Genomic DNA, 23,637 nt, shown 5'->3' on the forward strand with positions numbered 1-23,637 from the left:
AGAGCTTAGAGCTTGCCACACATCTGCTCTCGCTGCTCGACAGGTAGCAGAAGGCAAGGCGCGCGTTTTCCCGCGTTTTCTCGACGACCAGAGCCGGTTGATGTGCATGTCAGCGTAGCATATGAAACAAGAATAGCACGAAGCATTGGTAGTCAGGTGCCAAAGTCGCAGTATGGCATCAGGTGGCGATCGTATGTTTCTGTGGCCACCACTGGTTTGCAGCAAAGTGAATACCGCTAACTGAGAACACTGTGTCGTAGCCCCAGTGGCGCAATTGGTTAGCGCACGGTACTTATAAGGCGGTAGCCGTGAGCAATGCCGGGGTTGTGAGTTCGAGCCTCACCTGGGGCATACTTTTATTTCTTAGCAGCTGTCTCTGACAGCAACAGGAGGCTAGGTTTGAGATGTATCAGCTATTTGAGTAACATAATTGTGTATTCGAGACGCTAGCTGCGTCTTCCTCGGTAGTATAGTGGTTAGTATCCCCGCCTGTCACGCGGGAGACCGGGGTTCGATTCCCCGCCGGGGAGGCACATCCGATTTTTAATTGCTGCTCTTTCACTCGCCGAACTTAGTGTAGGACGTTTGCGGCTACTTGCACCATATCTCTCGCACACAGGCACCTGTTTACATCGCATCCTCGGTAGTATAGTGGTTAGTATCCCCGCCTGTCACGCGGGAGACCGGGGTTCGATTCCCCGCCGGGGAGATGCGATTTTTATCTCACAAACCTGTTCGAGTGTTGCGCGTATGGGGGTCGTAAGAGCATTAACTTTGCGATCAAGGAGTGTAGTTGGTGCAAAATCTTAAAAAATGCTACATCTTAGGAAGTGGTTCTCGCATTCTTCACACTTCAGAATTACTGGGTTTGCTGTTAACGCTGAATCAAGGCACCCCAGCCGACGCTGTGGGCGTAATAATCGAGCTCGACACAGTCTGCAAAAGAAATAATTTTAGCAGAGCGTGGTTTCGATCCACGGACCTCTGGGTTATGGGCCCAGCACGCTTCCACTGCGCCACTCTGCTGGCTGGGGTTGCGCTGGCTCTTCGCCACGTGACGTGGGACACTTGGAAAGCGTTGTCTGCGTCGCTTTCACACGCCTGTACTTAATTGCGTATCATCTCCCACAGCTCTCAGCTTGACTTGTCTCGACTTTGCTCGACTGACGCTACGCTGACGCTTGCAGGCTGCGATATTTACCACGATTGACTCGACATGCAGCTGCGAGATGCACAGGAGTAACAAAGCACTCCGCGATGCGTCGACATACGAAATCCACTGCCCAGCTACGCGTCGGCAACCAACAAAATGCCGACCCTGCCAGGATTCGAACCTGGAATCTTCTGATCCGTAGTCAGACGCGTTATCCGTTGCGCCACAGGGCCAGTGGCAGCATTTCTTTCTACGAGGCAAGTGCAATTGGCGAAGAAACGTGTTCTCCATGGCTGAGCAAGCTCCCAAGGAAGGTACCTCTCGTCCAGCTGCGTGGCCGCAGTGCGCCTGCAGAGCTTAGAGCTTGCCACACATCTGCTCTCGCTGCTCGACAGGTAGCAGAAGGCAAGGCGCGCGTTTTCCCGCGTTTTCTCGACGACCAGAGCCGGTTGATGTGCATGTCAGCGTAGCATATGAAACAAGAATAGCACGAAGCATTGGTAGTCAGGTGCCAAAGTCGCAGTATGGCATCAGGTGGCGATCGTATGTTTCTGTGGCCACCACTGGTTTGCAGCAAAGTGAATACCGCTAACTGAGAACACTGTGTCGTAGCCCCAGTGGCGCAATTGGTTAGCGCACGGTACTTATAAGGCGGTAGCCGTGAGCAATGCCGGGGTTGTGAGTTCGAGCCTCACCTGGGGCATACTTTTATTTCTTAGCAGCTGTCTCTGACAGCAACAGGAGGCTAGGTTTGAGATGTATCAGCTATTTGAGTAACATAATTGTGTATTCGAGACGCTAGCTGCGTCTTCCTCGGTAGTATAGTGGTTAGTATCCCCGCCTGTCACGCGGGAGACCGGGGTTCGATTCCCCGCCGGGGAGGCACATCCGATTTTTAATTGCTGCTCTTTCACTCGCCGAACTTAGTGTAGGACGTTTGCGGCTACTTGCACCATATCTCTCGCACACAGGCACCTGTTTACATCGCATCCTCGGTAGTATAGTGGTTAGTATCCCCGCCTGTCACGCGGGAGACCGGGGTTCGATTCCCCGCCGGGGAGATGCGATTTTTATCTCACAAACCTGTTCGAGTGTTGCGCGTATGGGGGTCGTAAGAGCATTAACTTTGCGATCAAGGAGTGTAGTTGGTGCAAAATCTTAAAAAATGCTACATCTTAGGAAGTGGTTCTCGCATTCTTCACACTTCAGAATTACTGGGTTTGCTGTTAACGCTGAATCAAGGCACCCCAGCCGACGCTGTGGGCGTAATAATCGAGCTCGACACAGTCTGCAAAAGAAATAATTTTAGCAGAGCGTGGTTTCGATCCACGGACCTCTGGGTTATGGGCCCAGCACGCTTCCACTGCGCCACTCTGCTGGCTGGGGTTGCGCTGGCTCTTCGCCACGTGACGTGGGACACTTGGAAAGCGTTGTCTGCGTCGCTTTCACACGCCTGTACTTAATTGCGTATCATCTCCCACAGCTCTCAGCTTGACTTGTCTCGACTTTGCTCGACTGACGCTACGCTGACGCTTGCAGGCTGCGATATTTACCACGATTGACTCGACATGCAGCTGCGAGATGCACAGGAGTAACAAAGCACTCCGCGATGCGTCGACATACGAAATCCACTGCCCAGCTACGCGTCGGCAACCAACAAAATGCCGACCCTGCCAGGATTCGAACCTGGAATCTTCTGATCCGTAGTCAGACGCGTTATCCGTTGCGCCACAGGGCCAGTGGCAGCATTTCTTTCTACGAGGCAAGTGCAATTGGCGAAGAAACGTGTTCTCCATGGCTGAGCAAGCTCCCAAGGAAGGTACCTCTCGTCCAGCTGCGTGGCCGCAGTGCGCCTGCAGAGCTTAGAGCTTGCCACACATCTGCTCTCGCTGCTCGACAGGTAGCAGAAGGCAAGGCGCGCGTTTTCCCGCGTTTTCTCGACGACCAGAGCCGGTTGATGTGCATGTCAGCGTAGCATATGAAACAAGAATAGCACGAAGCATTGGTAGTCAGGTGCCAAAGTCGCAGTATGGCATCAGGTGGCGATCGTATGTTTCTGTGGCCACCACTGGTTTGCAGCAAAGTGAATACCGCTAACTGAGAACACTGTGTCGTAGCCCCAGTGGCGCAATTGGTTAGCGCACGGTACTTATAAGGCAGTAGCCGTGAGCAATGCCGGGGTTGTGAGTTCGAGCCTCACCTGGGGCATACTTTTATTTCTTAGCAGCTGTCTCTGACAGCAACAGGAGGCTAGGTTTGAGATGTATCAGCTATTTGAGTAACATAATTGTGTATTCGAGACGCTAGCTGCGTCTTCCTCGGTAGTATAGTGGTTAGTATCCCCGCCTGTCACGCGGGAGACCGGGGTTCGATTCCCCGCCGGGGAGGCACATCCGATTTTTAATTGCTGCTCTTTCACTCGCCGAACTTAGTGTAGGACGTTTGCGGCTACTTGCACCATATCTCTCGCACACAGGCACCTGTTTACATCGCATCCTCGGTAGTATAGTGGTTAGTATCCCCGCCTGTCACGCGGGAGACCGGGGTTCGATTCCCCGCCGGGGAGATGCGATTTTTATCTCACAAACCTGTTCGAGTGTTGCGCGTATGGGGGTCGTAAGAGCATTAACTTTGCGATCAAGGAGTGTAGTTGGTGCAAAATCTTAAAAAATGCTGCATCTTAGGAAGTGGTTCTCGCATTCTTCACACTTCAGAATTACTGGGTTTGCTGTTAACGCTGAATCAAGGCACCCCAGCCGACGCTGTGGGCGTAATAATCGAGCTCGACACAGTCTGCAAAAGAAATAATTTTAGCAGAGCGTGGTTTCGATCCACGGACCTCTGGGTTATGGGCCCAGCACGCTTCCACTGCGCCACTCTGCTGGCTGGGGTTGCGCTGGCTCTTCGCCACGTGACGTGGGACACTTGGAAAGCGTTGTCTGCGTCGCTTTCACACGCCTGTACTTAATTGCGTATCATCTCCCACAGCTCTCAGCTTGACTTGTCTCGACTTTGCTCGACTGACGCTACGCTGACGCTTGCAGGCTGCGATATTTACCACGATTGACTCGACATGCAGCTGCGAGATGCACAGGAGTAACAAAGCACTCCGCGATGCGTCGACATACGAAATCCACTGCCCAGCTACGCGTCGGCAACCAACAAAATGCCGACCCTGCCAGGATTCGAACCTGGAATCTTCTGATCCGTAGTCAGACGCGTTATCCGTTGCGCCACAGGGCCAGTGGCAGCATTTCTTTCTACGAGGCAAGTGCAATTGGCGAAGAAACGTGTTCTCCATGGCTGAGCAAGCTCCCAAGGAAGGTACCTCTCGTCCAGCTGCGTGGCCGCAGTGCGCCTGCAGAGCTTAGAGCTTGCCACACATCTGCTCTCGCTGCTCGACAGGTAGCAGAAGGCAAGGCGCGCGTTTTCCCGCGTTTTCTCGACGACCAGAGCCGGTTGATGTGCATGTCAGCGTAGCATATGAAACAAGAATAGCACGAAGCATTGGTAGTCAGGTGCCAAAGTCGCAGTATGGCATCAGGTGGCGATCGTATGTTTCTGTGGCCACCACTGGTTTGCAGCAAAGTGAATACCGCTAACTGAGAACACTGTGTCGTAGCCCCAGTGGCGCAATTGGTTAGCGCACGGTACTTATAAGGCGGTAGCCGTGAGCAATGCCGGGGTTGTGAGTTCGAGCCTCACCTGGGGCATACTTTTATTTCTTAGCAGCTGTCTCTGACAGCAACAGGAGGCTAGGTTTGAGATGTATCAGCTATTTGAGTAACATAATTGTGTATTCGAGACGCTAGCTGCGTCTTCCTCGGTAGTATAGTGGTTAGTATCCCCGCCTGTCACGCGGGAGACCGGGGTTCGATTCCCCGCCGGGGAGGCACATCCGATTTTTAATTGCTGCTCTTTCACTCGCCGAACTTAGTGTAGGACGTTTGCGGCTACTTGCACCATATCTCTCGCACACAGGCACCTGTTTACATCGCATCCTCGGTAGTATAGTGGTTAGTATCCCCGCCTGTCACGCGGGAGACCGGGGTTCGATTCCCCGCCGGGGAGATGCGATTTTTATCTCACAAACCTGTTCGAGTGTTGCGCGTATGGGGGTCGTAAGAGCATTAACTTTGCGATCAAGGAGTGTAGTTGGTGCAAAATCTTAAAAAATGCTACATCTTAGGAAGTGGTTCTCGCATTCTTCACACTTCAGAATTACTGGGTTTGCTGTTAACGCTGAATCAAGGCACCCCAGCCGACGCTGTGGGCGTAATAATCGAGCTCGACACAGTCTGCAAAAGAAATAATTTTAGCAGAGCGTGGTTTCGATCCACGGACCTCTGGGTTATGGGCCCAGCACGCTTCCACTGCGCCACTCTGCTGGCTGGGGTTGCGCTGGCTCTTCGCCACGTGACGTGGGACACTTGGAAAGCGTTGTCTGCGTCGCTTTCACACGCCTGTACTTAATTGCGTATCATCTCCCACAGCTCTCAGCTTGACTTGTCTCGACTTTGCTCGACTGACGCTACGCTGACGCTTGCAGGCTGCGATATTTACCACGATTGACTCGACATGCAGCTGCGAGATGCACAGGAGTAACAAAGCACTCCGCGATGCGTCGACATACGAAATCCACTGCCCAGCTACGCGTCGGCAACCAACAAAATGCCGACCCTGCCAGGATTCGAACCTGGAATCTTCTGATCCGTAGTCAGACGCGTTATCCGTTGCGCCACAGGGCCAGTGGCAGCATTTCTTTCTACGAGGCAAGTGCAATTGGCGAAGAAACGTGTTCTCCATGGCTGAGCAAGCTCCCAAGGAAGGTACCTCTCGTCCAGCTGCGTGGCCGCAGTGCGCCTGCAGAGCTTAGAGCTTGCCACACATCTGCTCTCGCTGCTCGACAGGTAGCAGAAGGCAAGGCGCGCGTTTTCCCGCGTTTTCTCGACGACCAGAGCCGGTTGATGTGCATGTCAGCGTAGCATATGAAACAAGAATAGCACGAAGCATTGGTAGTCAGGTGCCAAAGTCGCAGTATGGCATCAGGTGGCGATCGTATGTTTCTGTGGCCACCACTGGTTTGCAGCAAAGTGAATACCGCTAACTGAGAACACTGTGTCGTAGCCCCAGTGGCGCAATTGGTTAGCGCACGGTACTTATAAGGCAGTAGCCGTGAGCAATGCCGGGGTTGTGAGTTCGAGCCTCACCTGGGGCATACTTTTATTTCTTAGCAGCTGTCTCTGACAGCAACAGGAGGCTAGGTTTGAGATGTATCAGCTATTTGAGTAACATAATTGTGTATTCGAGACGCTAGCTGCGTCTTCCTCGGTAGTATAGTGGTTAGTATCCCCGCCTGTCACGCGGGAGACCGGGGTTCGATTCCCCGCCGGGGAGGCACATCCGATTTTTAATTGCTGCTCTTTCACTCGCCGAACTTAGTGTAGGACGTTTGCGGCTACTTGCACCATATCTCTCGCACACAGGCACCTGTTTACATCGCATCCTCGGTAGTATAGTGGTTAGTATCCCCGCCTGTCACGCGGGAGACCGGGGTTCGATTCCCCGCCGGGGAGATGCGATTTTTATCTCACAAACCTGTTCGAGTGTTGCGCGTATGGGGGTCGTAAGAGCATTAACTTTGCGATCAAGGAGTGTAGTTGGTGCAAAATCTTAAAAAATGCTACATCTTAGGAAGTGGTTCTCGCATTCTTCACACTTCAGAATTACTGGGTTTGCTGTTAACGCTGAATCAAGGCACCCCAGCCGACGCTGTGGGCGTAATAATCGAGCTCGACACAGTCTGCAAAAGAAATAATTTTAGCAGAGCGTGGTTTCGATCCACGGACCTCTGGGTTATGGGCCCAGCACGCTTCCACTGCGCCACTCTGCTGGCTGGGGTTGCGCTGGCTCTTCGCCACGTGACGTGGGACACTTGGAAAGCGTTGTCTGCGTCGCTTTCACACGCCTGTACTTAATTGCGTATCATCTCCCACAGCTCTCAGCTTGACTTGTCTCGACTTTGCTCGACTGACGCTACGCTGACGCTTGCAGGCTGCGATATTTACCACGATTGACTCGACATGCAGCTGCGAGATGCACAGGAGTAACAAAGCACTCCGCGATGCGTCGACATACGAAATCCACTGCCCAGCTACGCGTCGGCAACCAACAAAATGCCGACCCTGCCAGGATTCGAACCTGGAATCTTCTGATCCGTAGTCAGACGCGTTATCCGTTGCGCCACAGGGCCAGTGGCAGCATTTCTTTCTACGAGGCAAGTGCAATTGGCGAAGAAACGTGTTCTCCATGGCTGAGCAAGCTCCCAAGGAAGGTACCTCTCGTCCAGCTGCGTGGCCGCAGTGCGCCTGCAGAGCTTAGAGCTTGCCACACATCTGCTCTCGCTGCTCGACAGGTAGCAGAAGGCAAGGCGCGCGTTTTCCCGCGTTTTCTCGACGACCAGAGCCGGTTGATGTGCATGTCAGCGTAGCATATGAAACAAGAATAGCACGAAGCATTGGTAGTCAGGTGCCAAAGTCGCAGTATGGCATCAGGTGGCGATCGTATGTTTCTGTGGCCACCACTGGTTTGCAGCAAAGTGAATACCGCTAACTGAGAACACTGTGTCGTAGCCCCAGTGGCGCAATTGGTTAGCGCACGGTACTTATAAGGCGGTAGCCGTGAGCAATGCCGGGGTTGTGAGTTCGAGCCTCACCTGGGGCATACTTTTATTTCTTAGCAGCTGTCTCTGACAGCAACAGGAGGCTAGGTTTGAGATGTATCAGCTATTTGAGTAACATAATTGTGTATTCGAGACGCTAGCTGCGTCTTCCTCGGTAGTATAGTGGTTAGTATCCCCGCCTGTCACGCGGGAGACCGGGGTTCGATTCCCCGCCGGGGAGGCACATCCGATTTTTAATTGCTGCTCTTTCACTCGCCGAACTTAGTGTAGGACGTTTGCGGCTACTTGCACCATATCTCTCGCACACAGGCACCTGTTTACATCGCATCCTCGGTAGTATAGTGGTTAGTATCCCCGCCTGTCACGCGGGAGACCGGGGTTCGATTCCCCGCCGGGGAGATGCGATTTTTATCTCACAAACCTGTTCGAGTGTTGCGCGTATGGGGGTCGTAAGAGCATTAACTTTGCGATCAAGGAGTGTAGTTGGTGCAAAATCTTAAAAAATGCTACATCTTAGGAAGTGGTTCTCGCATTCTTCACACTTCAGAATTACTGGGTTTGCTGTTAACGCTGAATCAAGGCACCCCAGCCGACGCTGTGGGCGTAATAATCGAGCTCGACACAGTCTGCAAAAGAAATAATTTTAGCAGAGCGTGGTTTCGATCCACGGACCTCTGGGTTATGGGCCCAGCACGCTTCCACTGCGCCACTCTGCTGGCTGGGGTTGCGCTGGCTCTTCGCCACGTGACGTGGGACACTTGGAAAGCGTTGTCTGCGTCGCTTTCACACGCCTGTACTTAATTGCGTATCATCTCCCACAGCTCTCAGCTTGACTTGTCTCGACTTTGCTCGACTGACGCTACGCTGACGCTTGCAGGCTGCGATATTTACCACGATTGACTCGACATGCAGCTGCGAGATGCACAGGAGTAACAAAGCACTCCGCGATGCGTCGACATACGAAATCCACTGCCCAGCTACGCGTCGGCAACCAACAAAATGCCGACCCTGCCAGGATTCGAACCTGGAATCTTCTGATCCGTAGTCAGACGCGTTATCCGTTGCGCCACAGGGCCAGTGGCAGCATTTCTTTCTACGAGGCAAGTGCAATTGGCGAAGAAACGTGTTCTCCATGGCTGAGCAAGCTCCCAAGGAAGGTACCTCTCGTCCAGCTGCGTGGCCGCAGTGCGCCTGCAGAGCTTAGAGCTTGCCACACATCTGCTCTCGCTGCTCGACAGGTAGCAGAAGGCAAGGCGCGCGTTTTCCCGCGTTTTCTCGACGACCAGAGCCGGTTGATGTGCATGTCAGCGTAGCATATGAAACAAGAATAGCACGAAGCATTGGTAGTCAGGTGCCAAAGTCGCAGTATGGCATCAGGTGGCGATCGTATGTTTCTGTGGCCACCACTGGTTTGCAGCAAAGTGAATACCGCTAACTGAGAACACTGTGTCGTAGCCCCAGTGGCGCAATTGGTTAGCGCACGGTACTTATAAGGCAGTAGCCGTGAGCAATGCCGGGGTTGTGAGTTCGAGCCTCACCTGGGGCATACTTTTATTTCTTAGCAGCTGTCTCTGACAGCAACAGGAGGCTAGGTTTGAGATGTATCAGCTATTTGAGTAACATAATTGTGTATTCGAGACGCTAGCTGCGTCTTCCTCGGTAGTATAGTGGTTAGTATCCCCGCCTGTCACGCGGGAGACCGGGGTTCGATTCCCCGCCGGGGAGGCACATCCGATTTTTAATTGCTGCTCTTTCACTCGCCGAACTTAGTGTAGGACGTTTGCGGCTACTTGCACCATATCTCTCGCACACAGGCACCTGTTTACATCGCATCCTCGGTAGTATAGTGGTTAGTATCCCCGCCTGTCACGCGGGAGACCGGGGTTCGATTCCCCGCCGGGGAGATGCGATTTTTATCTCACAAACCTGTTCGAGTGTTGCGCGTATGGGGGTCGTAAGAGCATTAACTTTGCGATCAAGGAGTGTAGTTGGTGCAAAATCTTAAAAAATGCTACATCTTAGGAAGTGGTTCTCGCATTCTTCACACTTCAGAATTACTGGGTTTGCTGTTAACGCTGAATCAAGGCACCCCAGCCGACGCTGTGGGCGTAATAATCGAGCTCGACACAGTCTGCAAAAGAAATAATTTTAGCAGAGCGTGGTTTCGATCCACGGACCTCTGGGTTATGGGCCCAGCACGCTTCCACTGCGCCACTCTGCTGGCTGGGGTTGCGCTGGCTCTTCGCCACGTGACGTGGGACACTTGGAAAGCGTTGTCTGCGTCGCTTTCACACGCCTGTACTTAATTGCGTATCATCTCCCACAGCTCTCAGCTTGACTTGTCTCGACTTTGCTCGACTGACGCTACGCTGACGCTTGCAGGCTGCGATATTTACCACGATTGACTCGACATGCAGCTGCGAGATGCACAGGAGTAACAAAGCACTCCGCGATGCGTCGACATACGAAATCCACTGCCCAGCTACGCGTCGGCAACCAACAAAATGCCGACCCTGCCAGGATTCGAACCTGGAATCTTCTGATCCGTAGTCAGACGCGTTATCCGTTGCGCCACAGGGCCAGTGGCAGCATTTCTTTCTACGAGGCAAGTGCAATTGGCGAAGAAACGTGTTCTCCATGGCTGAGCAAGCTCCCAAGGAAGGTACCTCTCGTCCAGCTGCGTGGCCGCAGTGCGCCTGCAGAGCTTAGAGCTTGCCACACATCTGCTCTCGCTGCTCGACAGGTAGCAGAAGGCAAGGCGCGCGTTTTCCCGCGTTTTCTCGACGACCAGAGCCGGTTGATGTGCATGTCAGCGTAGCATATGAAACAAGAATAGCACGAAGCATTGGTAGTCAGGTGCCAAAGTCGCAGTATGGCATCAGGTGGCGATCGTATGTTTCTGTGGCCACCACTGGTTTGCAGCAAAGTGAATACCGCTAACTGAGAACACTGTGTCGTAGCCCCAGTGGCGCAATTGGTTAGCGCACGGTACTTATAAGGCGGTAGCCGTGAGCAATGCCGGGGTTGTGAGTTCGAGCCTCACCTGGGGCATACTTTTATTTCTTAGCAGCTGTCTCTGACAGCAACAGGAGGCTAGGTTTGAGATGTATCAGCTATTTGAGTAACATAATTGTGTATTCGAGACGCTAGCTGCGTCTTCCTCGGTAGTATAGTGGTTAGTATCCCCGCCTGTCACGCGGGAGACCGGGGTTCGATTCCCCGCCGGGGAGGCACATCCGATTTTTAATTGCTGCTCTTTCACTCGCCGAACTTAGTGTAGGACGTTTGCGGCTACTTGCACCATATCTCTCGCACACAGGCACCTGTTTACATCGCATCCTCGGTAGTATAGTGGTTAGTATCCCCGCCTGTCACGCGGGAGACCGGGGTTCGATTCCCCGCCGGGGAGATGCGATTTTTATCTCACAAACCTGTTCGAGTGTTGCGCGTATGGGGGTCGTAAGAGCATTAACTTTGCGATCAAGGAGTGTAGTTGGTGCAAAATCTTAAAAAATGCTACATCTTAGGAAGTGGTTCTCGCATTCTTCACACTTCAGAATTACTGGGTTTGCTGTTAACGCTGAATCAAGGCACCCCAGCCGACGCTGTGGGCGTAATAATCGAGCTCGACACAGTCTGCAAAAGAAATAATTTTAGCAGAGCGTGGTTTCGATCCACGGACCTCTGGGTTATGGGCCCAGCACGCTTCCACTGCGCCACTCTGCTGGCTGGGGTTGCGCTGGCTCTTCGCCACGTGACGTGGGACACTTGGAAAGCGTTGTCTGCGTCGCTTTCACACGCCTGTACTTAATTGCGTATCATCTCCCACAGCTCTCAGCTTGACTTGTCTCGACTTTGCTCGACTGACGCTACGCTGACGCTTGCAGGCTGCGATATTTACCACGATTGACTCGACATGCAGCTGCGAGATGCACAGGAGTAACAAAGCACTCCGCGATGCGTCGACATACGAAATCCACTGCCCAGCTACGCGTCGGCAACCAACAAAATGCCGACCCTGCCAGGATTCGAACCTGGAATCTTCTGATCCGTAGTCAGACGCGTTATCCGTTGCGCCACAGGGCCAGTGGCAGCATTTCTTTCTACGAGGCAAGTGCAATTGGCGAAGAAACGTGTTCTCCATGGCTGAGCAAGCTCCCAAGGAAGGTACCTCTCGTCCAGCTGCGTGGCCGCAGTGCGCCTGCAGAGCTTAGAGCTTGCCACACATCTGCTCTCGCTGCTCGACAGGTAGCAGAAGGCAAGGCGCGCGTTTTCCCGCGTTTTCTCGACGACCAGAGCCGGTTGATGTGCATGTCAGCGTAGCATATGAAACAAGAATAGCACGAAGCATTGGTAGTCAGGTGCCAAAGTCGCAGTATGGCATCAGGTGGCGATCGTATGTTTCTGTGGCCACCACTGGTTTGCAGCAAAGTGAATACCGCTAACTGAGAACACTGTGTCGTAGCCCCAGTGGCGCAATTGGTTAGCGCACGGTACTTATAAGGCAGTAGCCGTGAGCAATGCCGGGGTTGTGAGTTCGAGCCTCACCTGGGGCATACTTTTATTTCTTAGCAGCTGTCTCTGACAGCAACAGGAGGCTAGGTTTGAGATGTATCAGCTATTTGAGTAACATAATTGTGTATTCGAGACGCTAGCTGCGTCTTCCTCGGTAGTATAGTGGTTAGTATCCCCGCCTGTCACGCGGGAGACCGGGGTTCGATTCCCCGCCGGGGAGGCACATCCGATTTTTAATTGCTGCTCTTTCACTCGCCGAACTTAGTGTAGGACGTTTGCGGCTACTTGCACCATATCTCTCGCACACAGGCACCTGTTTACATCGCATCCTCGGTAGTATAGTGGTTAGTATCCCCGCCTGTCACGCGGGAGACCGGGGTTCGATTCCCCGCCGGGGAGATGCGATTTTTATCTCACAAACCTGTTCGAGTGTTGCGCGTATGGGGGTCGTAAGAGCATTAACTTTGCGATCAAGGAGTGTAGTTGGTGCAAAATCTTAAAAAATGCTACATCTTAGGAAGTGGTTCTCGCATTCTTCACACTTCAGAATTACTGGGTTTGCTGTTAACGCTGAATCAAGGCACCCCAGCCGACGCTGTGGGCGTAATAATCGAGCTCGACACAGTCTGCAAAAGAAATAATTTTAGCAGAGCGTGGTTTCGATCCACGGACCTCTGGGTTATGGGCCCAGCACGCTTCCACTGCGCCACTCTGCTGGCTGGGGTTGCGCTGGCTCTTCGCCACGTGACGTGGGACACTTGGAAAGCGTTGTCTGCGTCGCTTTCACACGCCTGTACTTAATTGCGTATCATCTCCCACAGCTCTCAGCTTGACTTGTCTCGACTTTGCTCGACTGACGCTACGCTGACGCTTGCAGGCTGCGATATTTACCACGATTGACTCGACATGCAGCTGCGAGATGCACAGGAGTAACAAAGCACTCCGCGATGCGTCGACATACGAAATCCACTGCCCAGCTACGCGTCGGCAACCAACAAAATGCCGACCCTGCCAGGATTCGAACCTGGAATCTTCTGATCCGTAGTCAGACGCGTTATCCGTTGCGCCACAGGGCCAGTGGCAGCATTTCTTTCTACGAGGCAAGTGCAATTGGCGAAGAAACGTGTTCTCCATGGCTGAGCAAGCTCCCAAGGAAGGTACCTCTCGTCCAGCTGCGTGGCCGCAGTGCGCCTGCAGAGCTTAGAGCTTGCCACACATCTGCTCTCGCTGCTCGACAGGTAGCAGAAGGCAAGGCGCGCGTTTAACCGCGTTTTCTCGACGACCAGAGCCGGTTGATGTGCATGTCAGCGTAGCATATGAAACAAGAATAGCACGAAGCATTGGTAGTCAGGTGCCAAAGTCGCAGTATGGCATCAGGTGGCGATCGTATGTTTCTGTGGCCACCACTGGTTTGCAGCAAAGTGAATACCGCTAACTGAGAACACTGTGTCGTAGCCCCAGTGGCGCAATTGGTTAGCGCACGGTACTTATAAGGCAGTAGCCGTGAGCAATGCCGGGGTTGTGAGTTCGAGCCTCACCTGGGGCATACTTTTATTTCTTAGCAGCTGTCTCTGACAGCAACAGGAGGCTAGGTTTGAGATGTATCAGCTATTTGAGTAACATAATTGTGTATTCGAGACGCTAGCTGCGTCTTCCTCGGTAGTATAGTGGTTAGTATCCCCGCCTGTCACGCGGGAGACCGGGGTTCGATTCCCCGCCGGGGAGGCACATCCGATTTTTAATTGCTGCTCTTTCACTCGCCGAACTTAGTGTAGGACGTTTGCGGCTACTTGCACCATATCTCTCGCACACAGGCACCTGTTTACATCGCATCCTCGGTAGTATAGTGGTTAGTATCCCCGCCTGTCACGCGGGAGACCGGGGTTCGATTCCCCGCCGGGGAGATGCGATTTTTATCTCACAAACCTGTTCGAGTGTTGCGCGTATGGGGGTCGTAAGAGCATTAACTTTGCGATCAAGGAGTGTAGTTGGTGCAAAATCTTAAAAAATGCTACATCTTAGGAAGTGGTTCTCGCATTCTTCACACTTCAGAATTACTGGGTTTGCTGTTAACGCTGAATCAAGGCACCCCAGCCGACGCTGTGGGCGTAATAATCGAGCTCGACACAGTCTGCAAAAGAAATAATTTTAGCAGAGCGTGGTTTCGATCCACGGACCTCTGGGTTATGGGCCCAGCACGCTTCCACTGCGCCACTCTGCTGGCTGGGGTTGCGCTGGCTCTTCGCCACGTGACGTGGGACACTTGGAAAGCGTTGTCTGCGTCGCTTTCACACGCCTGTACTTAATTGCGTATCATCTCCCACAGCTCTCAGCTTGACTTGTCTCGACTTTGCTCGACTGACGCTACGCTGACGCTTGCAGGCTGCGATATTTACCACGATTGACTCGACATGCAGCTGCGAGATGCACAGGAGTAACAAAGCACTCCGCGATGCGTCGACATACGAAATCCACTGCCCAGCTACGCGTCGGCAACCAACAAAATGCCGACCCTGCCAGGATTCGAACCTGGAATCTTCTGATCCGTAGTCAGACGCGTTATCCGTTGCGCCACAGGGCCAGTGGCAGCATTTCTTTCTACGAGGCAAGTGCAATTGGCGAAGAAACGTGTTCTCCATGGCTGAGCAAGCTCCCAAGGAAGGTACCTCTCGTCCAGCTGCGTGGCCGCAGTGCGCCTGCAGAGCTTAGAGCTTGCCACACATCTGCTCTCGCTGCTCGACAGGTAGCAGAAGGCAAGGCGCGCGTTTTCCCGCGTTTTCTCGACGACCAGAGCCGGTTGATGTGCATGTCAGCGTAGCATATGAAACAAGAATAGCACGAAGCATTGGTAGTCAGGTGCCAAAGTCGCAGTATGGCATCAGGTGGCGATCGTATGTTTCTGTGGCCACCACTGGTTTGCAGCAAAGTGAATACCGCTAACTGAGAACACTGTGTCGTAGCCCCAGTGGCGCAATTGGTTAGCGCACGGTACTTATAAGGCAGTAGCCGTGAGCAATGCCGGGGTTGTGAGTTCGAGCCTCACCTGGGGCATACTTTTATTTCTTAGCAGCTGTCTCTGACAGCAACAGGAGGCTAGGTTTGAGATGTATCAGCTATTTGAGTAACATAATTGTGTATTCGAGACGCTAGCTGCGTCTTCCTCGGTAGTATAGTGGTTAGTATCCCCGCCTGTCACGCGGGAGACCGGGGTTCGATTCCCCGCCGGGGAGGCACATCCGATTTTTAATTGCTGCTCTTTCACTCGCCGAACTTAGTGTAGGACGTTTGCGGCTACTTGCACCATATCTCTCGCACACAGGCACCTGTTTACATCGCATCCTCGGTAGTATAGTGGTTAGTATCCCCGCCTGTCACGCGGGAGACCGGGGTTCGATTCCCCGCCGGGGAGATGCGATTTTTATCTCACAAACCTGTTCGAGTGTTGCGCGTATGGGGGTCGTAAGAGCATTAACTTTGCGATCAAGGAGTGTAGTTGGTGCAAAATCTTAAAAAATGCTACATCTTAGGAAGTGGTTCTCGCATTCTTCACACTTCAGAATTACTGGGTTTGCTGTTAACGCTGAATCAAGGCACCCCAGCCGACGCTGTGGGCGTAATAATCGAGCTCGACACAGTCTGCAAAAGAAATAATTTTAGCAGAGCGTGGTTTCGATCCACGGACCTCTGGGTTATGGGCCCAGCACGCTTCCACTGCGCCACTCTGCTGGCTGGGGTTGCGCTGGCTCTTCGCCACGTGACGTGGGACACTTGGAAAGCGTTGTCTGCGTCGCTTTCACACGCCTGTACTTAATTGCGTATCATCTCCCACAGCTCTCAGCTTGACTTGTCTCGACTTTGCTCGACTGACGCTACGCTGACGCTTGCAGGCTGCGATATTTACCACGATTGACTCGACATGCAGCTGCGAGATGCACAGGAGTAACAAAGCACTCCGCGATGCGTCGACATACGAAATCCACTGCCCAGCTACGCGTCGGCAACCAACAAAATGCCGACCCTGCCAGGATTCGAACCTGGAATCTTCTGATCCGTAGTCAGACGCGTTATCCGTTGCGCCACAGGGCCAGTGGCAGCATTTCTTTCTACGAGGCAAGTGCAATTGGCGAAGAAACGTGTTCTCCATGGCTGAGCAAGCTCCCAAGGAAGGTACCTCTCGTCCAGCTGCGTGGCCGCAGTGCGCCTGCAGAGCTTAGAGCTTGCCACACATCTGCTCTCGCTGCTCGACAGGTAGCAGAAGGCAAGGCGCGCGTTTTCCCGCGTTTTCTCGACGACCAGAGCCGGTTGATGTGCATGTCAGCGTAGCATATGAAACAAGAATAGCACGAAGCATTGGTAGTCAGGTGCCAAAGTCGCAGTATGGCATCAGGTGGCGATCGTATGTTTCTGTGGCCACCACTGGTTTGCAGCAAAGTGAATACCGCTAACTGAGAACACTGTGTCGTAGCCCCAGTGGCGCAATTGGTTAGCGCACGGTACTTATAAGGCGGTAGCCGTGAGCAATGCCGGGGTTGTGAGTTCGAGCCTCACCTGGGGCATACTTTTATTTCTTAGCAGCTGTCTCTGACAGCAACAGGAGGCTAGGTTTGAGATGTATCAGCTATTTGAGTAACATAATTGTGTATTCGAGACGCTAGCTGCGTCTTCCTCGGTAGTATAGTGGTTAGTATCCCCGCCTGTCACGCGGGAGACCGGGGTTCGATTCCCCGCCGGGGAGGCACATCCGATTTTTAATTGCTGCTCTTTCACTCGCCGAACTTAGTGTAGGACGTTTGCGGCTACTTGCACCATATCTCTCGCACACAGGCACCTGTTTACATCGCATCCTCGGTAGTATAGTGGTTAGTATCCCCGCCTGTCACGCGGGAGACCGGGGTTCGATTCCCCGCCGGGGAGATGCGATTTTTATCTCACAAACCTGTTCGAGTGTTGCGCGTATGGGGGTCGTAAGAGCATTAACTTTGCGATCAAGGAGTGTAGTTGGTGCAAAATCTTAAAAAATGCTACATCTTAGGAAGTGGTTCTCGCATTCTTCACACTTCAGAATTACTGGGTTTGCTGTTAACGCTGAATCAAGGCACCCCAGCCGACGCTGTGGGCGTAATAATCGAGCTCGACACAGTCTGCAAAAGAAATAATTTTAGCAGAGCGTGGTTTCGATCCACGGACCTCTGGGTTATGGGCCCAGCACGCTTCCACTGCGCCACTCTGCTGGCTGGGGTTGCGCTGGCTCTTCGCCACGTGACGTGGGACACTTGGAAAGCGTTGTCTGCGTCGCTTTCACACGCCTGTACTTAATTGCGTATCATCTCCCACAGCTCTCAGCTTGACTTGTCTCGACTTTGCTCGACTGACGCTACGCTGACGCTTGCAGGCTGCGATATTTACCACGATTGACTCGACATGCAGCTGCGAGATGCACAGGAGTAACAAAGCACTCCGCGATGCGTCGACATACGAAATCCACTGCCCAGCTACGCGTCGGCAACCAACAAAATGCCGACCCTGCCAGGATTCGAACCTGGAATCTTCTGATCCGTAGTCAGACGCGTTATCCGTTGCGCCACAGGGCCAGTGGCAGCATTTCTTTCTACGAGGCAAGTGCAATTGGCGAAGAAACGTGTTCTCCATGGCTGAGCAAGCTCCCAAGGAAGGTACCTCTCGTCCAGCTGCGTGGCCGCAGTGCGCCTGCAGAGCTTAGAGCTTGCCACACATCTGCTCTCGCTGCTCGACAGGTAGCAGAAGGCAAGGCGCGCGTTTTCCCGCGTTTTCTCGACGACCAGAGCCGGTTGATGTGCATGTCAGCGTAGCATATGAAACAAGAATAGCACGAAGCATTGGTAGTCAGGTGCCAAAGTCGCAGTATGGCATCAGGTGGCGATCGTATGTTTCTGTGGCCACCACTGGTTTGCAGCAAAGTGAATACCGCTAACTGAGAACACTGTGTCGTAGCCCCAGTGGCGCAATTGGTTAGCGCACGGTACTTATAAGGCAGTAGCCGTGAGCAATGCCGGGGTTGTGAGTTCGAGCCTCACCTGGGGCATACTTTTATTTCTTAGCAGCTGTCTCTGACAGCAACAGGAGGCTAGGTTTGAGATGTATCAGCTATTTGAGTAACATAATTGTGTATTCGAGACGCTAGCTGCGTCTTCCTCGGTAGTATAGTGGTTAGTATCCCCGCCTGTCACGCGGGAGACCGGGGTTCGATTCCCCGCCGGGGAGGCACATCCGATTTTTAATTGCTGCTCTTTCACTCGCCGAACTTAGTGTAGGACGTTTGCGGCTACTTGCACCATATCTCTCGCACACAGGCACCTGTTTACATCGCATCCTCGGTAGTATAGTGGTTAGTATCCCCGCCTGTCACGCGGGAGACCGGGGTTCGATTCCCCGCCGGGGAGATGCGATTTTTATCTCACAAACCTGTTCGAGTGTTGCGCGTATGGGGGTCGTAAGAGCATTAACTTTGCGATCAAGGAGTGTAGTTGGTGCAAAATCTTAAAAAATGCTACATCTTAGGAAGTGGTTCTCGCATTCTTCACACTTCAGAATTACTGGGTTTGCTGTTAACGCTGAATCAAGGCACCCCAGCCGACGCTGTGGGCGTAATAATCGAGCTCGACACAGTCTGCAAAAGAAATAATTTTAGCAGAGCGTGGTTTCGATCCACGGACCTCTGGGTTATGGGCCCAGCACGCTTCCACTGCGCCACTCTGCTGGCTGGGGTTGCGCTGGCTCTTCGCCACGTGACGTGGGACACTTGGAAAGCGTTGTCTGCGTCGCTTTCACACGCCTGTACTTAATTGCGTATCATCTCCCACAGCTCTCAGCTTGACTTGTCTCGACTTTGCTCGACTGACGCTACGCTGACGCTTGCAGGCTGCGATATTTACCACGATTGACTCGACATGCAGCTGCGAGATGCACAGGAGTAACAAAGCACTCCGCGATGCGTCGACATACGAAATCCACTGCCCAGCTACGCGTCGGCAACCAACAAAATGCCGACCCTGCCAGGATTCGAACCTGGAATCTTCTGATCCGTAGTCAGACGCGTTATCCGTTGCGCCACAGGGCCAGTGGCAGCATTTCTTTCTACGAGGCAAGTGCAATTGGCGAAGAAACGTGTTCTCCATGGCTGAGCAAGCTCCCAAGGAAGGTACCTCTCGTCCAGCTGCGTGGCCGCAGTGCGCCTGCAGAGCTTAGAGCTTGCCACACATCTGCTCTCGCTGCTCGACAGGTAGCAGAAGGCAAGGCGCGCGTTTTCCCGCGTTTTCTCGACGACCAGAGCCGGTTGATGTGCATGTCAGCGTAGCATATGAAACAAGAATAGCACGAAGCATTGGTAGTCAGGTGCCAAAGTCGCAGTATGGCATCAGGTGGCGATCGTATGTTTCTGTGGCCACCACTGGTTTGCAGCAAAGTGAATACCGCTAACTGAGAACACTGTGTCGTAGCCCCAGTGGCGCAATTGGTTAGCGCACGGTACTTATAAGGCGGTAGCCGTGAGCAATGCCGGGGTTGTGAGTTCGAGCCTCACCTGGGGCATACTTTTATTTCTTAGCAGCTGTCTCTGACAGCAACAGGAGGCTAGGTTTGAGATGTATCAGCTATTTGAGTAACATAATTGTGTATTCGAGACGCTAGCTGCGTCTTCCTCGGTAGTATAGTGGTTAGTATCCCCGCCTGTCACGCGGGAGACCGGGGTTCGATTCCCCGCCGGGGAGGCACATCCGATTTTTAATTGCTGCTCTTTCACTCGCCGAACTTAGTGTAGGACGTTTGCGGCTACTTGCACCATATCTCTCGCACACAGGCACCTGTTTACATCGCATCCTCGGTAGTATAGTGGTTAGTATCCCCGCCTGTCACGCGGGAGACCGGGGTTCGATTCCCCGCCGGGGAGATGCGATTTTTATCTCACAAACCTGTTCGAGTGTTGCGCGTATGGGGGTCGTAAGAGCATTAACTTTGCGATCAAGGAGTGTAGTTGGTGCAAAATCTTAAAAAATGCTACATCTTAGGAAGTGGTTCTCGCATTCTTCACACTTCAGAATTACTGGGTTTGCTGTTAACGCTGAATCAAGGCACCCCAGCCGACGCTGTGGGCGTAATAATCGAGCTCGACACAGTCTGCAAAAGAAATAATTTTAGCAGAGCGTGGTTTCGATCCACGGACCTCTGGGTTATGGGCCCAGCACGCTTCCACTGCGCCACTCTGCTGGCTGGGGTTGCGCTGGCTCTTCGCCACGTGACGTGGGACACTTGGAAAGCGTTGTCTGCGTCGCTTTCACACGCCTGTACTTAATTGCGTATCATCTCCCACAGCTCTCAGCTTGACTTGTCTCGACTTTGCTCGACTGACGCTACGCTGACGCTTGCAGGCTGCGATATTTACCACGATTGACTCGACATGCAGCTGCGAGATGCACAGGAGTAACAAAGCACTCCGCGATGCGTCGACATACGAAATCCACTGCCCAGCTACGCGTCGGCAACCAACAAAATGCCGACCCTGCCAGGATTCGAACCTGGAATCTTCTGATCCGTAGTCAGACGCGTTATCCGTTGCGCCACAGGGCCAGTGGCAGCATTTCTTTCTACGAGGCAAGTGCAATTGGCGAAGAAACGTGTTCTCCATGGCTGAGCAAGCTCCCAAGGAAGGTACCTCTCGTCCAGCTGCGTGGCCGCAGTGCGCCTGCAGAGCTTAGAGCTTGCCACACATCTGCTCTCGCTGCTCGACAGGTAGCAGAAGGCAAGGCGCGCGTTTTCCCGCGTTTTCTCGACGACCAGAGCCGGTTGATGTGCATGTCAGCGTAGCATATGAAACAAGAATAGCACGAAGCATTGGTAGTCAGGTGCCAAAGTCGCAGTATGGCATCAGGTGGCGATCGTATGTTTCTGTGGCCACCACTGGTTTGCAGCAAAGTGAATACCGCTAACTGAGAACACTGTGTCGTAGCCCCAGTGGCGCAATTGGTTAGCGCACGGTACTTATAAGGCAGTAGCCGTGAGCAATGCCGGGGTTGTGAGTTCGAGCCTCACCTGGGGCATACTTTTATTTCTTAGCAGCTGTCTCTGACAGCAACAGGAGGCTAGGTTTGAGATGTATCAGCTATTTGAGTAACATAATTGTGTATTCGAGACGCTAGCTGCGTCTTCCTCGGTAGTATAGTGGTTAGTATCCCCGCCTGTCACGCGGGAGACCGGGGTTCGATTCCCCGCCGGGGAGGCACATCCGATTTTTAATTGCTGCTCTTTCACTCGCCGAACTTAGTGTAGGACGTTTGCGGCTACTTGCACCATATCTCTCGCACACAGGCACCTGTTTACATCGCATCCTCGGTAGTATAGTGGTTAGTATCCCCGCCTGTCACGCGGGAGACCGGGGTTCGATTCCCCGCCGGGGAGATGCGATTTTTATCTCACAAACCTGTTCGAGTGTTGCGCGTATGGGGGTCGTAAGAGCATTAACTTTGCGATCAAGGAGTGTAGTTGGTGCAAAATCTTAAAAAATGCTACATCTTAGGAAGTGGTTCTCGCATTCTTCACACTTCAGAATTACTGGGTTTGCTGTTAACGCTGAATCAAGGCACCCCAGCCGACGCTGTGGGCGTAATAATCGAGCTCGACACAGTCTGCAAAAGAAATAATTTTAGCAGAGCGTGGTTTCGATCCACGGACCTCTGGGTTATGGGCCCAGCACGCTTCCACTGCGCCACTCTGCTGGCTGGGGTTGCGCTGGCTCTTCGCCACGTGACGTGGGACACTTGGAAAGCGTTGTCTGCGTCGCTTTCACACGCCTGTACTTAATTGCGTATCATCTCCCACAGCTCTCAGCTTGACTTGTCTCGACTTTGCTCGACTGACGCTACGCTGACGCTTGCAGGCTGCGATATTTACCACGATTGACTCGACATGCAGCTGCGAGATGCACAGGAGTAACAAAGCACTCCGCGATGCGTCGACATACGAAATCCACTGCCCAGCTACGCGTCGGCAACCAACAAAATGCCGACCCTGCCAGGATTCGAACCTGGAATCTTCTGATCCGTAGTCAGACGCGTTATCCGTTGCGCCACAGGGCCAGTGGCAGCATTTGTTTCTACGAGGCAAGTGCAATTGGCGAAGAAACGTGTTCTCCATGGCTGAGCAAGCTCCCAAGGAAGGTACCTCTCGTCCAGCTGCGTGGCCGCAGTGCGCCTGCAGAGCTTAGAGCTTGCCACACATCTGCTCTCGCTGCTCGACAGGTAGCAGAAGGCAAGGCGCGCGTTTTCCCGCGTTTTCTCGACGACCAGAGCCGGTTGATGTGCATGTCAGCGTAGCATATGAAACAAGAATAGCACGAAGCATTGGTAGTCAGGTGCCAAAGTCGCAGTATGGCATCAGGTGGCGATCGTATGTTTCTGTGGCCACCACTGGTTTGCAGCAAAGTGAATACCGCTAACTGAGAACACTGTGTCGTAGCCCCAGTGGCGCAATTGGTTAGCGCACGGTACTTATAAGGCAGTAGCCGTGAGCAATGCCGGGGTTGTGAGTTCGAGCCTCACCTGGGGCATACTTTTATTTCTTAGCAGCTGTCTCTGACAGCAACAGGAGGCTAGGTTTGAGATGTATCAGCTATTTGAGTAACATAATTGTGTATTCGAGACGCTAGCTGCGTCTTCCTCGGTAGTATAGTGGTTAGTATCCCCGCCTGTCACGCGGGAGACCGGGGTTCGATTCCCCGCCGGGGAGGCACATCCGATTTTTAATTGCTGCTCTTTCACTCGCCGAACTTAGTGTAGGACGTTTGCGGCTACTTGCACCATATCTCTCGCACACAGGCACCTGTTTACATCGCATCCTCGGTAGTATAGTGGTTAGTATCCCCGCCTGTCACGCGGGAGACCGGGGTTCGATTCCCCGCCGGGGAGATGCGATTTTTATCTCACAAACCTGTTCGAGTGTTGCGCGTATGGGGGTCGTAAGAGCATTAACTTTGCGATCAAGGAGTGTAGTTGGTGCAAAATCTTAAAAAATGCTACATCTTAGGAAGTGGTTCTCGCATTCTTCACACTTCAGAATTACTGGGTTTGCTGTTAACGCTGAATCAAGGCACCCCAGCCGACGCTGTGGGCGTAATAATCGAGCTCGACACAGTCTGCAAAAGAAATAATTTTAGCAGAGCGTGGTTTCGATCCACGGACCTCTGGGTTATGGGCCCAGCACGCTTCCACTGCGCCACTCTGCTGGCTGGGGTTGCGCTGGCTCTTCGCCACGTGACGTG

General features: G+C 53.0%; 79 non-coding genes across 79 annotated transcripts; 48 read left to right on the top strand and 31 right to left on the bottom strand.

Moving 5' to 3' along the window:
* The first annotated feature begins 259 nt into the window (after positions 1-259).
* On the top strand, positions 260-351 carry Trnai-uau. The gene is given in 2 exon segments: positions 260-297; positions 316-351. It is a non-coding gene; the product is annotated as a tRNA-Ile (tRNA).
* Positions 352-458: 107 nt separating this feature from the next.
* Positions 459-530, top strand: Trnad-guc. Its single transcript has one exon. It is a non-coding gene; the product is annotated as a tRNA-Asp (tRNA).
* Positions 531-637: 107 nt separating this feature from the next.
* Trnad-guc lies at positions 638-709 on the top strand. The gene has a single exon. It is a non-coding gene; the product is annotated as a tRNA-Asp (tRNA).
* A 245-nt stretch (positions 710-954) lies between these two features.
* On the bottom strand, positions 955-1,026 carry Trnam-cau. The gene has a single exon. It is a non-coding gene; the product is annotated as a tRNA-Met (tRNA).
* A 287-nt stretch (positions 1,027-1,313) lies between these two features.
* Trnar-acg lies at positions 1,314-1,386 on the bottom strand. The gene has a single exon. It is a non-coding gene; the product is annotated as a tRNA-Arg (tRNA).
* Positions 1,387-1,764: 378 nt separating this feature from the next.
* On the top strand, positions 1,765-1,856 carry Trnai-uau. The gene is given in 2 exon segments: positions 1,765-1,802; positions 1,821-1,856. It is a non-coding gene; the product is annotated as a tRNA-Ile (tRNA).
* A 107-nt stretch (positions 1,857-1,963) lies between these two features.
* Positions 1,964-2,035, top strand: Trnad-guc. Its single transcript has one exon. It is a non-coding gene; the product is annotated as a tRNA-Asp (tRNA).
* Positions 2,036-2,142: 107 nt separating this feature from the next.
* Trnad-guc lies at positions 2,143-2,214 on the top strand. Its single transcript has one exon. It is a non-coding gene; the product is annotated as a tRNA-Asp (tRNA).
* Positions 2,215-2,459: 245 nt separating this feature from the next.
* Trnam-cau lies at positions 2,460-2,531 on the bottom strand. The gene has a single exon. It is a non-coding gene; the product is annotated as a tRNA-Met (tRNA).
* A 287-nt stretch (positions 2,532-2,818) lies between these two features.
* Trnar-acg lies at positions 2,819-2,891 on the bottom strand. Its single transcript has one exon. It is a non-coding gene; the product is annotated as a tRNA-Arg (tRNA).
* A 378-nt stretch (positions 2,892-3,269) lies between these two features.
* Trnai-uau lies at positions 3,270-3,361 on the top strand. The gene is given in 2 exon segments: positions 3,270-3,307; positions 3,326-3,361. It is a non-coding gene; the product is annotated as a tRNA-Ile (tRNA).
* Positions 3,362-3,468: 107 nt separating this feature from the next.
* On the top strand, positions 3,469-3,540 carry Trnad-guc. Its single transcript has one exon. It is a non-coding gene; the product is annotated as a tRNA-Asp (tRNA).
* A 107-nt stretch (positions 3,541-3,647) lies between these two features.
* Trnad-guc lies at positions 3,648-3,719 on the top strand. Its single transcript has one exon. It is a non-coding gene; the product is annotated as a tRNA-Asp (tRNA).
* A 245-nt stretch (positions 3,720-3,964) lies between these two features.
* On the bottom strand, positions 3,965-4,036 carry Trnam-cau. Its single transcript has one exon. It is a non-coding gene; the product is annotated as a tRNA-Met (tRNA).
* A 287-nt stretch (positions 4,037-4,323) lies between these two features.
* Positions 4,324-4,396, bottom strand: Trnar-acg. Its single transcript has one exon. It is a non-coding gene; the product is annotated as a tRNA-Arg (tRNA).
* Positions 4,397-4,774: 378 nt separating this feature from the next.
* On the top strand, positions 4,775-4,866 carry Trnai-uau. Its single transcript is given in 2 exon segments — positions 4,775-4,812; positions 4,831-4,866. It is a non-coding gene; the product is annotated as a tRNA-Ile (tRNA).
* A 107-nt stretch (positions 4,867-4,973) lies between these two features.
* Positions 4,974-5,045, top strand: Trnad-guc. Its single transcript has one exon. It is a non-coding gene; the product is annotated as a tRNA-Asp (tRNA).
* A 107-nt stretch (positions 5,046-5,152) lies between these two features.
* Trnad-guc lies at positions 5,153-5,224 on the top strand. The gene has a single exon. It is a non-coding gene; the product is annotated as a tRNA-Asp (tRNA).
* A 245-nt stretch (positions 5,225-5,469) lies between these two features.
* On the bottom strand, positions 5,470-5,541 carry Trnam-cau. The gene has a single exon. It is a non-coding gene; the product is annotated as a tRNA-Met (tRNA).
* Positions 5,542-5,828: 287 nt separating this feature from the next.
* Positions 5,829-5,901, bottom strand: Trnar-acg. The gene has a single exon. It is a non-coding gene; the product is annotated as a tRNA-Arg (tRNA).
* A 378-nt stretch (positions 5,902-6,279) lies between these two features.
* On the top strand, positions 6,280-6,371 carry Trnai-uau. The gene is given in 2 exon segments: positions 6,280-6,317; positions 6,336-6,371. It is a non-coding gene; the product is annotated as a tRNA-Ile (tRNA).
* Positions 6,372-6,478: 107 nt separating this feature from the next.
* On the top strand, positions 6,479-6,550 carry Trnad-guc. The gene has a single exon. It is a non-coding gene; the product is annotated as a tRNA-Asp (tRNA).
* Positions 6,551-6,657: 107 nt separating this feature from the next.
* On the top strand, positions 6,658-6,729 carry Trnad-guc. Its single transcript has one exon. It is a non-coding gene; the product is annotated as a tRNA-Asp (tRNA).
* A 245-nt stretch (positions 6,730-6,974) lies between these two features.
* On the bottom strand, positions 6,975-7,046 carry Trnam-cau. Its single transcript has one exon. It is a non-coding gene; the product is annotated as a tRNA-Met (tRNA).
* Positions 7,047-7,333: 287 nt separating this feature from the next.
* On the bottom strand, positions 7,334-7,406 carry Trnar-acg. Its single transcript has one exon. It is a non-coding gene; the product is annotated as a tRNA-Arg (tRNA).
* Positions 7,407-7,784: 378 nt separating this feature from the next.
* On the top strand, positions 7,785-7,876 carry Trnai-uau. Its single transcript is given in 2 exon segments — positions 7,785-7,822; positions 7,841-7,876. It is a non-coding gene; the product is annotated as a tRNA-Ile (tRNA).
* Positions 7,877-7,983: 107 nt separating this feature from the next.
* On the top strand, positions 7,984-8,055 carry Trnad-guc. Its single transcript has one exon. It is a non-coding gene; the product is annotated as a tRNA-Asp (tRNA).
* Positions 8,056-8,162: 107 nt separating this feature from the next.
* Positions 8,163-8,234, top strand: Trnad-guc. The gene has a single exon. It is a non-coding gene; the product is annotated as a tRNA-Asp (tRNA).
* Positions 8,235-8,479: 245 nt separating this feature from the next.
* Positions 8,480-8,551, bottom strand: Trnam-cau. The gene has a single exon. It is a non-coding gene; the product is annotated as a tRNA-Met (tRNA).
* A 287-nt stretch (positions 8,552-8,838) lies between these two features.
* Trnar-acg lies at positions 8,839-8,911 on the bottom strand. The gene has a single exon. It is a non-coding gene; the product is annotated as a tRNA-Arg (tRNA).
* Positions 8,912-9,289: 378 nt separating this feature from the next.
* Positions 9,290-9,381, top strand: Trnai-uau. The gene is given in 2 exon segments: positions 9,290-9,327; positions 9,346-9,381. It is a non-coding gene; the product is annotated as a tRNA-Ile (tRNA).
* Positions 9,382-9,488: 107 nt separating this feature from the next.
* Positions 9,489-9,560, top strand: Trnad-guc. The gene has a single exon. It is a non-coding gene; the product is annotated as a tRNA-Asp (tRNA).
* Positions 9,561-9,667: 107 nt separating this feature from the next.
* Positions 9,668-9,739, top strand: Trnad-guc. Its single transcript has one exon. It is a non-coding gene; the product is annotated as a tRNA-Asp (tRNA).
* A 245-nt stretch (positions 9,740-9,984) lies between these two features.
* On the bottom strand, positions 9,985-10,056 carry Trnam-cau. The gene has a single exon. It is a non-coding gene; the product is annotated as a tRNA-Met (tRNA).
* A 287-nt stretch (positions 10,057-10,343) lies between these two features.
* Positions 10,344-10,416, bottom strand: Trnar-acg. Its single transcript has one exon. It is a non-coding gene; the product is annotated as a tRNA-Arg (tRNA).
* Positions 10,417-10,794: 378 nt separating this feature from the next.
* On the top strand, positions 10,795-10,886 carry Trnai-uau. The gene is given in 2 exon segments: positions 10,795-10,832; positions 10,851-10,886. It is a non-coding gene; the product is annotated as a tRNA-Ile (tRNA).
* A 107-nt stretch (positions 10,887-10,993) lies between these two features.
* On the top strand, positions 10,994-11,065 carry Trnad-guc. The gene has a single exon. It is a non-coding gene; the product is annotated as a tRNA-Asp (tRNA).
* A 107-nt stretch (positions 11,066-11,172) lies between these two features.
* Trnad-guc lies at positions 11,173-11,244 on the top strand. The gene has a single exon. It is a non-coding gene; the product is annotated as a tRNA-Asp (tRNA).
* Positions 11,245-11,489: 245 nt separating this feature from the next.
* Positions 11,490-11,561, bottom strand: Trnam-cau. Its single transcript has one exon. It is a non-coding gene; the product is annotated as a tRNA-Met (tRNA).
* A 287-nt stretch (positions 11,562-11,848) lies between these two features.
* Positions 11,849-11,921, bottom strand: Trnar-acg. Its single transcript has one exon. It is a non-coding gene; the product is annotated as a tRNA-Arg (tRNA).
* A 378-nt stretch (positions 11,922-12,299) lies between these two features.
* Trnai-uau lies at positions 12,300-12,391 on the top strand. Its single transcript is given in 2 exon segments — positions 12,300-12,337; positions 12,356-12,391. It is a non-coding gene; the product is annotated as a tRNA-Ile (tRNA).
* Positions 12,392-12,498: 107 nt separating this feature from the next.
* Positions 12,499-12,570, top strand: Trnad-guc. Its single transcript has one exon. It is a non-coding gene; the product is annotated as a tRNA-Asp (tRNA).
* A 107-nt stretch (positions 12,571-12,677) lies between these two features.
* On the top strand, positions 12,678-12,749 carry Trnad-guc. Its single transcript has one exon. It is a non-coding gene; the product is annotated as a tRNA-Asp (tRNA).
* Positions 12,750-12,994: 245 nt separating this feature from the next.
* On the bottom strand, positions 12,995-13,066 carry Trnam-cau. The gene has a single exon. It is a non-coding gene; the product is annotated as a tRNA-Met (tRNA).
* A 287-nt stretch (positions 13,067-13,353) lies between these two features.
* Positions 13,354-13,426, bottom strand: Trnar-acg. Its single transcript has one exon. It is a non-coding gene; the product is annotated as a tRNA-Arg (tRNA).
* A 378-nt stretch (positions 13,427-13,804) lies between these two features.
* On the top strand, positions 13,805-13,896 carry Trnai-uau. The gene is given in 2 exon segments: positions 13,805-13,842; positions 13,861-13,896. It is a non-coding gene; the product is annotated as a tRNA-Ile (tRNA).
* A 107-nt stretch (positions 13,897-14,003) lies between these two features.
* Positions 14,004-14,075, top strand: Trnad-guc. The gene has a single exon. It is a non-coding gene; the product is annotated as a tRNA-Asp (tRNA).
* A 107-nt stretch (positions 14,076-14,182) lies between these two features.
* Trnad-guc lies at positions 14,183-14,254 on the top strand. Its single transcript has one exon. It is a non-coding gene; the product is annotated as a tRNA-Asp (tRNA).
* A 245-nt stretch (positions 14,255-14,499) lies between these two features.
* Positions 14,500-14,571, bottom strand: Trnam-cau. Its single transcript has one exon. It is a non-coding gene; the product is annotated as a tRNA-Met (tRNA).
* Positions 14,572-14,858: 287 nt separating this feature from the next.
* Positions 14,859-14,931, bottom strand: Trnar-acg. Its single transcript has one exon. It is a non-coding gene; the product is annotated as a tRNA-Arg (tRNA).
* Positions 14,932-15,309: 378 nt separating this feature from the next.
* Positions 15,310-15,401, top strand: Trnai-uau. Its single transcript is given in 2 exon segments — positions 15,310-15,347; positions 15,366-15,401. It is a non-coding gene; the product is annotated as a tRNA-Ile (tRNA).
* Positions 15,402-15,508: 107 nt separating this feature from the next.
* Positions 15,509-15,580, top strand: Trnad-guc. Its single transcript has one exon. It is a non-coding gene; the product is annotated as a tRNA-Asp (tRNA).
* Positions 15,581-15,687: 107 nt separating this feature from the next.
* Trnad-guc lies at positions 15,688-15,759 on the top strand. Its single transcript has one exon. It is a non-coding gene; the product is annotated as a tRNA-Asp (tRNA).
* Positions 15,760-16,004: 245 nt separating this feature from the next.
* On the bottom strand, positions 16,005-16,076 carry Trnam-cau. The gene has a single exon. It is a non-coding gene; the product is annotated as a tRNA-Met (tRNA).
* Positions 16,077-16,363: 287 nt separating this feature from the next.
* Positions 16,364-16,436, bottom strand: Trnar-acg. Its single transcript has one exon. It is a non-coding gene; the product is annotated as a tRNA-Arg (tRNA).
* A 378-nt stretch (positions 16,437-16,814) lies between these two features.
* Positions 16,815-16,906, top strand: Trnai-uau. Its single transcript is given in 2 exon segments — positions 16,815-16,852; positions 16,871-16,906. It is a non-coding gene; the product is annotated as a tRNA-Ile (tRNA).
* A 107-nt stretch (positions 16,907-17,013) lies between these two features.
* On the top strand, positions 17,014-17,085 carry Trnad-guc. The gene has a single exon. It is a non-coding gene; the product is annotated as a tRNA-Asp (tRNA).
* Positions 17,086-17,192: 107 nt separating this feature from the next.
* Positions 17,193-17,264, top strand: Trnad-guc. Its single transcript has one exon. It is a non-coding gene; the product is annotated as a tRNA-Asp (tRNA).
* A 245-nt stretch (positions 17,265-17,509) lies between these two features.
* On the bottom strand, positions 17,510-17,581 carry Trnam-cau. Its single transcript has one exon. It is a non-coding gene; the product is annotated as a tRNA-Met (tRNA).
* Positions 17,582-17,868: 287 nt separating this feature from the next.
* Positions 17,869-17,941, bottom strand: Trnar-acg. The gene has a single exon. It is a non-coding gene; the product is annotated as a tRNA-Arg (tRNA).
* Positions 17,942-18,319: 378 nt separating this feature from the next.
* On the top strand, positions 18,320-18,411 carry Trnai-uau. Its single transcript is given in 2 exon segments — positions 18,320-18,357; positions 18,376-18,411. It is a non-coding gene; the product is annotated as a tRNA-Ile (tRNA).
* Positions 18,412-18,518: 107 nt separating this feature from the next.
* Positions 18,519-18,590, top strand: Trnad-guc. Its single transcript has one exon. It is a non-coding gene; the product is annotated as a tRNA-Asp (tRNA).
* A 107-nt stretch (positions 18,591-18,697) lies between these two features.
* On the top strand, positions 18,698-18,769 carry Trnad-guc. The gene has a single exon. It is a non-coding gene; the product is annotated as a tRNA-Asp (tRNA).
* Positions 18,770-19,014: 245 nt separating this feature from the next.
* Positions 19,015-19,086, bottom strand: Trnam-cau. Its single transcript has one exon. It is a non-coding gene; the product is annotated as a tRNA-Met (tRNA).
* Positions 19,087-19,373: 287 nt separating this feature from the next.
* On the bottom strand, positions 19,374-19,446 carry Trnar-acg. Its single transcript has one exon. It is a non-coding gene; the product is annotated as a tRNA-Arg (tRNA).
* A 378-nt stretch (positions 19,447-19,824) lies between these two features.
* Positions 19,825-19,916, top strand: Trnai-uau. Its single transcript is given in 2 exon segments — positions 19,825-19,862; positions 19,881-19,916. It is a non-coding gene; the product is annotated as a tRNA-Ile (tRNA).
* A 107-nt stretch (positions 19,917-20,023) lies between these two features.
* Positions 20,024-20,095, top strand: Trnad-guc. The gene has a single exon. It is a non-coding gene; the product is annotated as a tRNA-Asp (tRNA).
* A 107-nt stretch (positions 20,096-20,202) lies between these two features.
* Trnad-guc lies at positions 20,203-20,274 on the top strand. Its single transcript has one exon. It is a non-coding gene; the product is annotated as a tRNA-Asp (tRNA).
* A 245-nt stretch (positions 20,275-20,519) lies between these two features.
* Positions 20,520-20,591, bottom strand: Trnam-cau. The gene has a single exon. It is a non-coding gene; the product is annotated as a tRNA-Met (tRNA).
* A 287-nt stretch (positions 20,592-20,878) lies between these two features.
* Positions 20,879-20,951, bottom strand: Trnar-acg. Its single transcript has one exon. It is a non-coding gene; the product is annotated as a tRNA-Arg (tRNA).
* Positions 20,952-21,329: 378 nt separating this feature from the next.
* Trnai-uau lies at positions 21,330-21,421 on the top strand. Its single transcript is given in 2 exon segments — positions 21,330-21,367; positions 21,386-21,421. It is a non-coding gene; the product is annotated as a tRNA-Ile (tRNA).
* A 107-nt stretch (positions 21,422-21,528) lies between these two features.
* Positions 21,529-21,600, top strand: Trnad-guc. The gene has a single exon. It is a non-coding gene; the product is annotated as a tRNA-Asp (tRNA).
* A 107-nt stretch (positions 21,601-21,707) lies between these two features.
* Trnad-guc lies at positions 21,708-21,779 on the top strand. Its single transcript has one exon. It is a non-coding gene; the product is annotated as a tRNA-Asp (tRNA).
* Positions 21,780-22,024: 245 nt separating this feature from the next.
* On the bottom strand, positions 22,025-22,096 carry Trnam-cau. The gene has a single exon. It is a non-coding gene; the product is annotated as a tRNA-Met (tRNA).
* A 287-nt stretch (positions 22,097-22,383) lies between these two features.
* Trnar-acg lies at positions 22,384-22,456 on the bottom strand. Its single transcript has one exon. It is a non-coding gene; the product is annotated as a tRNA-Arg (tRNA).
* Positions 22,457-22,834: 378 nt separating this feature from the next.
* On the top strand, positions 22,835-22,926 carry Trnai-uau. The gene is given in 2 exon segments: positions 22,835-22,872; positions 22,891-22,926. It is a non-coding gene; the product is annotated as a tRNA-Ile (tRNA).
* Positions 22,927-23,033: 107 nt separating this feature from the next.
* Trnad-guc lies at positions 23,034-23,105 on the top strand. Its single transcript has one exon. It is a non-coding gene; the product is annotated as a tRNA-Asp (tRNA).
* A 107-nt stretch (positions 23,106-23,212) lies between these two features.
* Trnad-guc lies at positions 23,213-23,284 on the top strand. Its single transcript has one exon. It is a non-coding gene; the product is annotated as a tRNA-Asp (tRNA).
* A 245-nt stretch (positions 23,285-23,529) lies between these two features.
* Positions 23,530-23,601, bottom strand: Trnam-cau. Its single transcript has one exon. It is a non-coding gene; the product is annotated as a tRNA-Met (tRNA).
* Between the last annotated feature and the right edge of the window lie 36 nt (positions 23,602-23,637).

Source organism: Schistocerca americana, chromosome 8 (genome assembly GCF_021461395.2).
Source record: "Schistocerca americana isolate TAMUIC-IGC-003095 chromosome 8, iqSchAmer2.1, whole genome shotgun sequence".
Classification (NCBI taxonomy): Eukaryota; Metazoa; Arthropoda; class Insecta; order Orthoptera; family Acrididae; genus Schistocerca; species Schistocerca americana.